Consider the following 14,956-nt stretch of genomic DNA (forward strand, 5'->3'; position numbering starts at 1 on the left):
GTGTCACAATTTGTCAGATTTATTTGATTTACACACACACACACACACACACACACACACACACACACACACACACACACACATATATATATATATATGCGAACGCATATTATTATAATCATACACGTAAATATATACGTATATATATATATAAATTACGTATGTATGCACATACATATATATATATATTTATATTATGATATAGTATAAGAGTAAATGATTCATTACAGATCACTGTCTCAAAGTTTTCGTTGTCTTTATATAGATATACATATATAAAAATACTAATATATGTATATATATAGACATATATATATTGCCTTGAATGCCAATTTATAAATATGAAGTGGTAAATATAGGAAAAGAGATGATTCATTATCGATTACTGTCCAATGTTCCTTGTCCTCTATAACAATTTAATCTATTTGTATGTATATTCATCTGTAAAACTATGTATATATATGTATACATACATATATATAGAGAGAAACAAAGAGAGATAGAGAGAGAGAGAGGAAGATATATATATATATATATATATATATATATATATATATATATATATATATAAATCGTCAATTAAACAGAAATGAAAACCAAGAAAAAAAGAAGCAATTGCGTAAGTCTAGGTCCATTTATCTAAAACCCTTGGACAGGGGCCCAACGAGTTAGTGAAACGAAAACCATTCGTCTTTCACACACCTGTGGACACGAAGAAATGCTTCATCGATAAGAAAGTATTAAATATTAACGCTTATGCCCCCTTCCACTTGCAATCACTTGTCGCCTTAGCTGTCCACGCAGACAGTGAAAAAGACAAAAAAGTAAATAAATATATTTTTACGACTCTTCCCCGAGGCAACAATTTGCTCTCGCAGCCAATGGTTGGTAAGTCGATATAACATACACAAGATCTAAAATGTCCTCGCCAGTGTTAAGTATAAGTTTGTAAAAATCTAATAAAGTTTTCCATACACCAATGTGTGCACACATACATACATGATATATATATGTATATATATATATATATATATATATATATATTATATATATATATATATATATATATTCTGTAGAAGTATATTTTCTCATAATATATACCAATCCTTATTTAAGAAGCTCAATGTAATTATAGAGCAATATAGGGAATAAATGGCAAATACTATATTCCAAAATTCATAATGTTGACCATCTTATATTTTATTCCTTTAATTCAGTTGATTTTTACAATTCTTGATAAAATGGTGCAAGGGAAACATACCAAAGGTATATGCAGCTTCTCTTCCAATTTTCAGATTTTAATCATGTCAATCACACTTCATTTCCTTTTAACGGATTGATTGTTGCTATTTCTTCTGATGAGTTAAGGGCATAATAAATTCGTTGATTGGTATTATAATTAAGTGATTGATTTTGCGCTACGAAACGGATACTGTCAAGAATTGTAAAAGTAAACTGAATTAAAGGAATAAATTATAATATAGTCAACATCATGAATTTTGGAATATATTTTCTGTCATTTATTCTCTCTCTTTCTCAATATATATATATATATATATACATATATATATATATATATATATATATATATATATATATATATATATATATATATATTAAAGGAGATTAGAGCAATAGTCTAAAGAGCAAAGTGTATTTTAATGTAATAGTAAAATTATTAGTTTAATTAAAATACAGGGAAAGAAAAAGTGCTCGTTGTTATTTAGATATATAATAAGCTCGATATGTAATACACTTTGCACTCTAGGATATATATATATATATATATATATATATATATATATATATATATATATATATATATATATATATATATATATATATATATATAATTAGCGTTGGGACAATTATCGGAATCGGAATCGAGAATCGGAAAAATCAGAACATTTTAGGACATCGGAATCAGTATCGGAATCGGAAAAATATGTTACACGTTTCCGATGCCAAAAACGATTCTTTTCATTGTCTTAGTGAAATACAGGACGACTGGAAAGAAATGTCGAGATAAGCGAAGAGCACGTACAGCGCCTATGATTTTGATAGTCAAATACAATTATATCCCTTTTGTTTTTTAAATATATTATTTAACTTTTAAATTAGGCGCTACTAACGAATTCTAGCCGATAAAACTATTCCATTGGCGTTCACTTTGAAAATTCAACATTTCATGCATTTATAAGCTACATTTAACATCCAAATGAATGCTTTGACGATGATAATTACGAATTTCAAAAGGCGAACCATTATAAGGTAAAATATATATATCTTTGTTAAATTTTCTTAAAAACATCTTATTATAACCATATATTTAAACCCAATTCAGCTTTATAATTTCATTCTAATTTTTTATTCTCAACTTATCTTACTTTGCTTATCAACATCAATAAGTAATCATTTTCCTTTATATTTTAAATATTTTCCAGATACATCTGCCTTACGTAAAAAAATGCTTTAAAAAAAAAACACCCAATATTATTGCTGATAAGGAGACTTTGTTTCAAAAAACTATATGTTAAAATTATTGTCAATGACTTAATGTCTATCTCAATAAAAACAACGTTTCCGAAACGATCGTACAATTTATAGGCTTTGCTGTGTTCCTTCTTATGAAACAGATTTTTTATTTTTAATTTTAATCATAAATTATGAATATTCTTACTAAATAAATATATATATATATATATATATATATATATATATATATATACATATATATATATACATCATTATTTCACAGTCAAGCAACGTCGCAGCTCAAAAGTGTCATGAAAGCCAACAAACCGGATATGTAAAAGATGAGTTTCACCTTCGTTTGGGCGCATCGGTTGGACACATCAGAACTCGGGATTCGGAACCCGAATTTCTTGCATGCGAGGGGAGTACTCAGCCCCTCTTGCAACCGCGCCATGCACAATAATGTCTATTAACACCGATCAAGCAAACAGCGACTAAACCCGGCTATGGAATGTACCTACTTCGTCTTAAACAAAGAGTGTGGTTATTTAATCAACGAGAACCCAAGCCGATGTTTGACAAGTAGGATTTTTGCATCCGCTATGATGATTTTATCGAACATGCTAACAGCAGATTTTCAGAGTCTGAGAGATGATATAAGTATTCCCACAGTCAAGCAATGTCACAGCAGACAAGAGCCATGACAGCCAACAAACCGGAAATCATAGACTCGTGTTTCGCCCTCATTTGGGCTCATCAATGAGACACATTAGAAATCTGGATTCGAAACCCGAACCTCTTGCATGAGAAGCGAGTAATCTGCCACTTGAGCGATATATATATATATATATATATATATGTATAGAGAGAGAGAGAGAGAGAGGGGGGGGGAGAGAGAGGGAGAGAGAGACAAATATTACATAATAGTCGCTACACTGAATATTCTAATGTTTCAGACAAATTGGTTTACAAGAAACCAAAAGTCAATCGCGAGGCGATGTAAGACGGTTTATTTGCCGCCGAAGACATCTGGTGGAAAAAAGTGAAATATATATTTTTTTATTTATAAAATAAATTATTAAAACGTAAAAATTTAAGGTGAAGGGGTGACATTAAGTGACAATTTAGACTCAAAATAGAAGGCAGTAAGAGGAAAGAGAATGTCAAAACTTAGACGAAAAGAGTAGACAGAGGTGAAAAAGGCAAAAAGGGAAAGAAAGGGACAACGAAAAAGAAAACAAAGTACGGAAAAAGGACGTGTTCGAGACATGAGAGAGAGAGAGAGAGAGAGAGAGAGAGAGAGAGAGAGAGAGAGAGAGAGCAGAAAAGAACTAGTTCGGGACACGAAGGAGCGGGAAATTGAGTGTTCGTGATATGAGTGTTCTGAAAAGTAAGATTTGAAACGTATTCGAGACGCATAGACGGCATCAGAGTAGAGACGGAGGGTTCCACCCAATCGGGAAAGGAGAAATGCGCTGTTTAAATATTTATAAAAAAAAAATGCGTTGTTGGAAATATCAGATATAAAAACTTTTGTAAAAAAAAAAGGAAGTGAGTGAATTTTTTTCCTTTCGTATTGTGTCCGTTAAAGAAGGTGTACAACTTAACACATAGGTAGGGTGATAGGGGAGGATAGTAGTTGGCCCTGCAGTTGTCCTGCTTCTATAGGAAGACAGAGGAAAGCCAAGGAAAAGACAAAGTCGATACAACTTTGCTCTAACTGCGCCGCAGGAGTTGCTGGTAATTACAATACAAAGTCAGGCGTCCTTAGGGAGTCATCTCCTTATTTTCTCCCAGGGTTTACTTCCTTAGCCTTTTCCCTACAGCAGCAGGTTTTAAATCTCTGAGGCGAGCAACCATCCAAAGTTGACGAGCCCCATCTGTCTAAAGTCTCCAGTGGACCACCTTTGCCCTTTTTCCAGTTAGGAGAAACAGTTTCGCCGGACTTAGTAGTTAAACTACACGAAAAGGCCGGAAATTGGACTGAGTTGTCAGAGATTATTTGAGAAGCGCAGTCCGAGGTTGTTCTGTAGGGAGCGGGAACTTATCCCCACTATCACTCTCGGTTGTGACAACCTTTGCAACCATATCCCTAGCGTCAATATATTTTCATACGCAGTGCTTTTATTCGTTGCCATTATAAAATATACTAAAAACAAAATATCTAAATACTCCAAAATTAGGCATTAACACGAATTTATTAGCAAGGTACATGCATTAATACAATATGTTGCTTCGATGTCTGTAAGTGTGCGTAATTCATTTCGTTTATTTCGAAAGGTACGTTTAAGACGTAAATTACTAACTACGATAACATTAGTTTCTCTTCTGAGTAAATTCTGTTCAAATAAAACTATTTATGAAAACTCTCAGCAAACGTCTTTTTGTGTCTTTCTTTTTGAAAAGACTTTTATTCCTCGTAGTTTAGCAAACCTGATTTTCGCCAACCACTCATCAGACAGAGACGATGAACAGATGTTACGCTTCAGACGAGCACATCTACACCATCCCTTGCACGTATTTATAAAACCTTTTATTTTATTTGCTTATCGAAAATATGAGAGCCGTTCCAAAAGTAAAGCCTCCTAGGTTTTTAGCTCGAAAAGTTGAAAATCTGAAAGAGTACCATTAAAATGAGCGGCCTTTTGTGCTCCAGAATTTATTTAATTTTTACACACTCCTCCTCATCGTCAATGCAAATTTGTCAGGTATTATATGACGCATCTCTGCTTCTGACGAACGTCCATGATGGAGTTGCTTTCTTCGAGTCTTACACCGTAAATATGTGCAACGAAGAGATAAAGAGATAATAATTATCGATACTAAGAAAGATAAAACATCTTTGTCTGCATTTTTGAGATGAGGTGTTTTCATTGATTGAGATTGTCGGACTGACTTCCTCAATTGAATGCAATTTGGACACCTCTGATAGAGGGAGAACACCTTGAATAACAACATAGGTTTAACATTAACAAAACTCAACTAAGAATTGTCCTAGTGACATATGGCCGAGTGGTCCTAGACGTTGTATCAAAGTTTACCCAAAGGTGCTGAGTTTAATCCTGAATGAAGGCAATGAAAAGTAACATTCAAAGCAAAGAATCAGCAAATGTCCCAGAGCCTAACTGGAGTCCAAACCCGGTACCCCCGTAATAATAATGAAGGGTTGGGTTCGAGACTCCTAACAAACGGTTCCCCTGTTCGATACAAAACACCTGATGAAGGCCGGAGGGCAAAACGGCCGAAACGTTGTGACGATAACAACCAAGATGAGGAAGTCAGTCCGACAATCTCAATCAATAAAACGTCTTTATTTAAAACTACAACTGGTCACATGAAGCCATGTTATTCATCTGTTAGCCAACTCAGCAATACTCCAACAGCAACAACACAAAACAAACATAGACTGAAATAGTAAGAAAGATGGCCAAAATATAAAATAAAAAAAAAACAACTGGAAATAGTAATCTCATTTCTTTTATTCATACTGTTCCTTTTTTCCGATCGACTTTCGTATTCCATCTAACGTTTCCATTTTTTTTACTTTTACCCTTACCCCCCCTCCTCACACACACTTCTTTATTCATTTATGTCATTTAGCAAAATCTGGCGGGTTGCCTATAAACTTTTCGTGAGTCCTTGGATAACCGAACCAAAATGACTAAAAACAGAAAAAAAAAAAAACAACAAAAAATATGAAATATATATATATATATATATATATATAACGTGTAATTTTTTTTATCTCACGTATATATATATTTATATATGCATATGCATATAAATATATACATTTATATATATATATATATACACACAGACAGACCCACGCACACACACACACACACACACACACACACACACACACACACATATATATATATATATATATACATATATATATATATATATATATATATTGTTTTTTATTTTGCACACCTGGATACCGTCTCTGACCCCGCTGCGAGTTGATGAAACGAATGGGTATGGCAGATATCTGAAATAATCGTCATCGACCCTCATTTTTTTAAACACTGCACCTTTCGCCCGCCATATTGTCATGAATTAATAATGAACGGAAAGTGTAAGAAAAGGCTTCGGAATGGTAAGACCTACTAAGTTGCATTAATGTCGGCCCGCTGACAGATTCGTAAAGATGGCCACCTCGTGTGCGCGGTTTTGAATAAATGATTGATTATTGAGATTCTTCGTGTTCTCTATTTCGTGTCGGGTAGGGCGACGATCATTAGTTAAATCTACCAAACGCGATACGTTAATTAGAAATGAACGTCGTCAGTGCAGATCTATACATGTATTCGGCCATATTTCTGTTATCAGCCCTTTATGGATGTATGTCTTTTTTAACTATAGAATCACCGCTTATCCAGGCAGAGGGTCACTAAAGGATAAAGATTAATCGATCCAGGGTGAGGCACCCCAGTGATGATCGGTGATAATGGAAATTGGTTAGTTTATTTTAGAGTCCAGCTCATCAAGTATTGTTTACGTGTTCTTGAAAACGATCATGGTATCGTCAACGAAGGGGCAGTTCCGCAGATGTGTTTAAAGAAAGAATCTCTGCTCTCCAAATTTTCTGTTTGGCTGTTTACCAGAACTCACTGATACTGCTTGTAGCTAGTCGAGTGTTTGCCGTGAAAACCTTACAATGAGTGCATAGTGAAGCTCTGTCGAGCATCTGCCAGTAAAATAACGGTACATGCCTTCAGTGTCGCTTCAATAAGAAATACGTATCAGGGAGGAGAAAAGAGATTCGCGCACCAGATTTCGATATAGGTTTTGCACTTTTTCGAGTTAAAAAAAACATTGTTCTGAGCAACCCCTCCACAGATGTGGAAACAGTACTCCACCTTAGGATGTATTTGGTTCTGATAAGGTAGAGAGTTGCAATGATCCAATCATTTTTCCAGCGACCTTCGAAAATACAGTCGAAAACTGTCCGTCAAGATTCAAAAGATTTTCTCTACAAGGTGGTCACCTTTGAAACAGAATACAGAATAGACATCTATCTATCTATCTATCTATCTATCTATCTTATATGTTAAATAGAGAAGTAATCAACCATCTCAGCAAAAATAACCTTCTTAGTGACACACAATATGGTTTCCGTTCTGCTAGATCTACAGCAGATGTGCTTACAGTTATATCTTATAGGATTAGCGAATCTCTCGACAGAGGCAACATTTCAAGGGAAATTGCTCTTGACATATAAAAGGGCTTTGATAGGGTATGGGGTAAAGGTTTACTTCACAAGATCTCCAGCTATGGTATAGCTGGAAATGCCTTCTCAATTATTAAATAATTTTTCTCTGATAGGTTCATAAGAGTAGTAGTTTATGGGCAAAAATCAGAAGCTCACAGTATTAATGCTGGAGTCCCTCAGGGGTCCATCGTGGGCCCAACTCTTTTCCTGATCTACATTAATGATCTTCCACATCCTTACATCATTTGTAGACATTTTTGATGACGACACTACCATTTATGGTAGCTCATCTAAGACAGTAAACGACCAAGTTCTCTCTGATTCTCTCTCCTCTGATTTGATCACGTTGTACAATGGAGTAAGGAGAGCTGGTTACATTTAATGGATCTTAAACCAAGCTTCTATCTTTACATCATCAATGTTATGATCCCCATCTAGCATCAATTAACATGAATGGCTCTTGGGGAGGCCTCAAGTTTTGACAGGCTTCTGGGCTTGACCTTTACTCCCGATCTTAAATGGAATACGTACATCAAATCTGTTGCCAGGACCGCTGGAAAAATGGTCGGATCCTCTTATCGATCCAGTATATATCTCACTGCTGATGCAATTCTCTATCTCTATAAGAGCCAGATACGTCCAAGGATGGAATACTGTTGCCACATATGGTCAGGATCTGCTAGAAAAAACTTGCTCTGCATTGATAGGGTTCAAAATAGACTTCGTGGCCTGGTGGGAGATGTCCTTTTCTCTTCGCTGTAACCTCTATCTCACAGAAGAGATGTTGCGAGTTTGTCCCTGCTTTATCGTTATTTTCATGGAAAGTGTTCGACTGAGCTTCAATCTATGGTCCCCCCTCGCAAAACTTTCACAATAAACACTCGTCTAGCTAAAAACACTATCAATAATTCCCCCCACTCTTTATCTGTGCCTAAACCTAAACATTGATTCCATGATCAAAGCTTCTTTCTTAGAACTGCACGCCTGTGGAATCGTCTTCCGTTTTCCTGCTTTCCAGCCGTCTATAATATGGTTGTCATCAAGTCCAACGTGAACAAGTTTCTGATGAGCCGTTCCACTTAAGTTAACAAATTTACCGAACTTCCATTACTATCGATTACTATATTGTCCTTTTGATTACTGTACACTCTTTTACCCTTATCCTTGAGTGGCCTATCGGTCTTGATAAGTGGTGACGCCCATGAAAAAAAATCTATCTATCTATCTATCTATCTATCTATCTATCTATGCCTTTCAGTGTCTCTATTATTTTCCTTTTCTTTCTTTACCTATGTCGTCATGCAGATATAATTTCAGACCTTTTATTGAACATGTTCGAGGTAAAATTAATGCGGCGATTTCTAATATTTCTAGAAAACAAAGTATTGATGAAAGATCAAACTTATATATAGTGTGCGTTGATATGCCGGATTTTCCTGATAAAGATTCTGTTAAAAATCTATGTATGGAATCTTTAAACTGTAAAGTTTTGAATTTTGTATTCCAAAGTGGATTCTCTATTATTTAACGCAGAGGTTCTCGATAGGTGCCTCCTACTTTACGAACATCTACACCTCATGCGTCATTAAAATCTGCAGTAAGACCTGAAAAGCGTTACCATCGCTATGGCACGTAAAAAAAAACGCATTTTCCTGGTGAAGATTCTTTTATTAATGGAAATAGAGAATTTAATTTTAATAAATATGTTTATTTATTGAAATTAAATTCAGCACTTGTTTGGTCTTTAAACCGTTAAATTTGGAATCTTCAATCTTAAATTTGGAATCTTCATATATATATATATATATATATATATATATATATATATATATATATATATATATAGTGGAAATGGTAATTAATAAAAACTGAAGAAAGTGCTCAATACCGAAACGCAAATATGCGTTTTATTTTTTATTACCGTATCTTTCTGTTAAGTTACATTATTGTACATTAATGCAACTTAACAGAAAGATACGATAATAAAAAATAAAACATATATATATATATATATATATATATATATATATGGTAAGTTATAAAATATATATGGCGATTAAGCTGCATAGAATATTCCGCGTTTTATCCATGCTAGGATTCATCAGGCATATTATTCATATAGAGAGAAAAACCACATGATAATAACATATTGATATAGAGGGAAAAAACCAACATGATTATAAAATATATATGGCGATGAAGCTACACACGTTTCATCCATAAGCCTGATGAATCCTAGCGTGGATGAAACGCAGAATGTTCTGTGTAGTTTAATCGCCATATATATTTTATAAATTACTAACTTGCTCTACCTACGTATTGAGCACTGTTGAAGTAAATGCTTAAAGTTTACGCATAAATTTATAGTTTCGTATATTAATTTATGTGATTAAATTAAGTAATAATCTATCTATCTATCTCTCACTCTCTCTCTCTCTCTCTCTCTCTCTCTCTATATATATATATATATATATATATGAAATAAAATGGAGGTGGAAGGACCTGGATACTCAACGTTTCGCCCGATTTATGCGGGCTTCTTCAAGAGGGATGGTCATTCTCATGAATGACCATCCCTCTTGAAGAAGCCCGCATAAATCGGGCGAAACGTTGAGTATCCAGGTCCTTCCACCTCCATTTTATTTCATATCGTCGGATTTAATCCAGCTCAACAATCATATATATATATATATATATATATATATATATATATATATATATATATATATATGATTGTTGAGCTGGATTAAATTATATATATATATGTATGTATAGCTTTCCCCATCGTAACGAGGAAATTTCTTTTTACATGTACTAAATAATAATGTTATGGAAAAGATTACAGTATTACATAAATTATAGGTACATTTTTATAATAGAAATATTTTTTATCTCATGTGAGTTTTCCTTCTATATCAAAAATATTGTTTTATTAAACTTAAATGAATATGAAATTCTGATGATAATCTTATCTTTGTGAAGCTTTTATTTTTTCTCCTTTCGTTCCGAATCCCTGCATCGAATGCTGATACAATATGTGTTAATATACTAAAAGGTAAAAGGTGTGTTGGCTGCTAACTGATCGAACGCATAATGGACAGTCTCATCAAAGTTACTGATTAATTCTTTGCACTGAAGATAAAAAATGCGTTCAAGACATTTTCTATGAGAATGTTATTATTATAATCGCATTTTGGAAGTCTAAAATTTCGAATCATTGACGCTGGGCATGAAGCGTTTTGTATGAATGACCGGTTTTTAACAACTTCATGACCGTTTATATCGTCATCACTTACGGTTCAGAGCAAATAATTTCTTCAACCAACAAAACCAAATTTCAAAACCAAACTTCTATTACCTTGGAGAGGTTGCAATAGCTAAGAATAAAAATTATTTTACACTTTTAACTGAATGGTGGGAACGATCTACTGTGATTGACTAAATGATTAGTTCGGTTCGAAATTCCGTATAACTTGTCAAATTCGCCAGATTCTTCTAGAGTTTGAAAATTTGGAGGTTTTATTGAGTTAAACGTTCCTTTAGGTAGGGTCTTCGTTTGTTGGAGGAATTTCTTCAAGAGTATTCTAAATGCTGTCAATTTAACGCAAAAAATCATTTAGTAAAAGTGAAAATAGATATTTAACCAATTTTAAGTATAAATAAATTAGAAATTTTATGGCTATATTAAAGAATACCACAAACAATATGATATATATATATATATATATATATATATATATATATAAAATAAAATAAAAAGACCTAGTCATTACCAGTCAGTAAATGATATTAAATAGCTTATATAAGATCCCTTAGAACCTGATACCAGATACAAAGTAACCAAATCTAAAATAAAATAACAGTATATGGGTTACTGGTTGATTAATCAAAACACAAGCGTATAATATATATATATATATATATATATAAATAAAATAAAAATATATAAAACATAAAATATATAAAAAATAAAATATAAAATATAATATAATAGAAAAGCAAAGAATTGCGAGTTATTCCCCTTTAGCTAAAATAAAGAAAGACAAAAGGTTAAAGAATCAATAAGATCGATTAATTACCTCCCTTGGACCAATCAAGACTAACCGATTAGACCGGAAGCCATGCTAATGAGGAACAGAATAAGACAATTTACATTTACTAAAAATACATTAAATAAAAAATTAAAAAAATAGAAAATTGATATTAAAATAAAATATACAGAAGTAGGCATAAGCTATAGTTAAATAAAATAAAAATAAACATCATTATAAACAATATATGCGGTCCTGTAGGATAACTTTAAGGTATTTTTATTGAAAATTTTGTGTAGGGGGTTGGTTGCGGGAAAGTGTTTTTCAATAAGATCTAGAAATTTCTTGCCAATTTTGTTTTTAACATTTGATTGTATGGGGCCGTATACCAAATTATAGTTCTTTTTCTTCTATTTTTAATCTTATTATAGTTATTGGTGTTTTGTTGCTTATATTTGATATCGATATTTTTGTATCCACTATTTTTTAGGGCTGCTTCATATATATTGGTTGACCTGTTAAATGCATTTTCATTGCTTGAGTTATTACTGAGTCTAATTACGATCGAATTAGGAATCTGTTTTATAATTGATGGTGGATGATTGTTGCGAAAATTTAGAGATGATAATTAAAGCACATAATAACAAAATATTAAATAAAAACAATGTTAACAATAACAAAATAAACAATAAAAAAGTAGACACCATGACAAAAATAAAACTAACACAAGCAGAAATACTACTACTACTACTACTACTACTACTACTACTACTACTACTACAACTAATAATAATAATAATAAACCAACCCCGGACAAGAACAACCATACTATAAATAAAAATACTAATAACGAACCAGATAAATGCAACTGTAGACACCGCACACTTTGCCCACTTCAAAATAAATGTCTAACCAAAAGCATAGTTTATCAGGCCACAAGATTTGCGAAAGAAAACCCGAATAACAAGAAATATTACGTAGGTATGACTTCCTTAGATTTCAAAACTCGATATTATGACCACAAAAGTACATTCAACAATACAAACACCGTATGAAAACAACGCTAGCAAATAACTACGGGGAACTCAAGGAAAGCGGACATTCGCCGGTAGTCGAATGGAAAATAATAAGACAAACTACCACGTGTAGGGGACCTAGACGACCCATGTAGATTATGCCTTCATGAAAAATTGGCTATCTTGTAGTTTAAAGAACCCCAACATCTATTAAACTGTAGAAGAGAAATAGCAAACAATTGTGTTCATAAGATAAAATTTACTCTAGGATAGCGATATAAAATAGTTTTAAAACTAACAAAAACAATAGAAAATAAACAAATAAATAAATGAAATAAACATGAATATACATAAACGATCACACATATATGTATGTATATATATATGTATGTACATATATATATATTCATATATAAACTAACATAAAAAACACTAACCTAGATTTAATACAGATCAAGAAACTAGATATCCATGCTAAATAGAGTACGCACAAAGGAACAGGTCAACCGGAGGTCGAATATGCCATTGTCTGATAAGTGCATGCTCATTGGCTGATAGGAAGGGCGCAGTGGATACTAGAAAGCTGATTCGCTAACTAAAATCTCAATAGAAGATGTGTATATAAAAACGACAAACAACCACAAAATTCGCGCATAAGCCTGAAGAGTCCTAGAGTGGATGGAACGCGGAATATTCAGTGTAGCTTAATCGCCATATATATTTTATAACTTACTAACTAGCTCTACCTACGTATTGAGAACTTTTGAAATAAATACTTAAAGTTTACGCATAAATTTATACTTTCGTATATCAATTTTATGTGAGTAAATTAAGTAGTTATATATATATATATATATATATATATATATATATATATATATATATATATATATATATATATATATATACCGGACATTCTAATGAAATGTATACACTCTTTAAATGACAACATTTATTATAAGAAAAGTTTCATACATCAAAATAATGTGAGCAAATATCGAAACCAGCTCAAAGTGTCCAAATTATTGGCCATTGTGGTCAATGAACAGCTGACAAGTCTCATCGAAAACGTCCCTAATTAGTTCAATTGGTACATTAACACATCTTTCAATGGGTGCTTTCAACTGATTGATTGGAGCTTGTTTTGTGGTGTTAATCCTGTGTTTAATATGCCCCCCCCACATCGCCCCCACAAAAGAGAAAATCCAGAGTAGCTAAAATCCGATGAGCATGGACAGATATGATCCTTCCTATTCGTCCTAACTATCCGTTTCGCAAGTGACTATCAAGATATGTTCTTACGTCATGATTATAGTGGAGTAGTGCTCCATCCTGCTGGAAGTGCCATTCTTTATTCGTAAGCATCTCTTGGTAACGTGGCATAGTGTATTCATGTAGCAAATTGAGATAATTTAAAGAGAGTATACATTTTATTGGGGCAGCCTATATATATATATATATATATATATATATATATATATATATATATATATATATATATATATATATATATATATATATGTATAAGGAATGAAAAAATACCAGCGGTGGTTGACGTTATGTTTTGAGAAAAATAGTAAAACCGAATGAAATTATTAAAAAATCAACGTTTCGTCCTTATTTCAGAGGACATCTTCAGGATAATTGAAATAATAAAAATGTAAGAAAAGAAAAAGTCATAGATCGTGCGAAAAAGACAGTTCTTGAATCCTACCCATGTCGGAAGGACATTTTTATTATTTCAATTATCCTGAAGATGTCCTCTGAAATAAGGACGAAACGTTGATTTTTTAATAATTTTATTCGGTTTTTCTATTTTTCTCAATACATATATATATATATATATATATTATTATTATTATTATTATTATTATTATTATTATTATTATTATTATTATTATTATTATTATTATTTAAGTTGACCTAATTATTAACGCTAACTTTCGCGCTTTTTGTCTGGGTCAGTTTGACCTTGCTTTTCAAATTTAAACTTTCACCGTTTATTTATTTATTTATTTATTTTTTTTAAAACCTTAATTTACTTGATTCTTCCGGCCTTGGCAGACGTGTTTTAAATATTCTCTCCAGTGCTTTTTCTGTGCATATTTGAACTTTTCTTTTAATGATTTTGAATTCATTCCATTTGTGATGTTTTCCAAGGAATTCTGCCTTTTGGATCATTTTGGACCATTTGGAACTTACCTGTTGGAGTG

The sequence above is a fragment of the Euprymna scolopes genome, chromosome 34, assembly GCF_053919585.1.
Source record: "Euprymna scolopes isolate OS-2025 chromosome 34, ASM5391958v1, whole genome shotgun sequence".
Lineage (NCBI taxonomy): Eukaryota > Metazoa > Mollusca > Cephalopoda > Sepiida > Sepiolidae > Euprymna > Euprymna scolopes.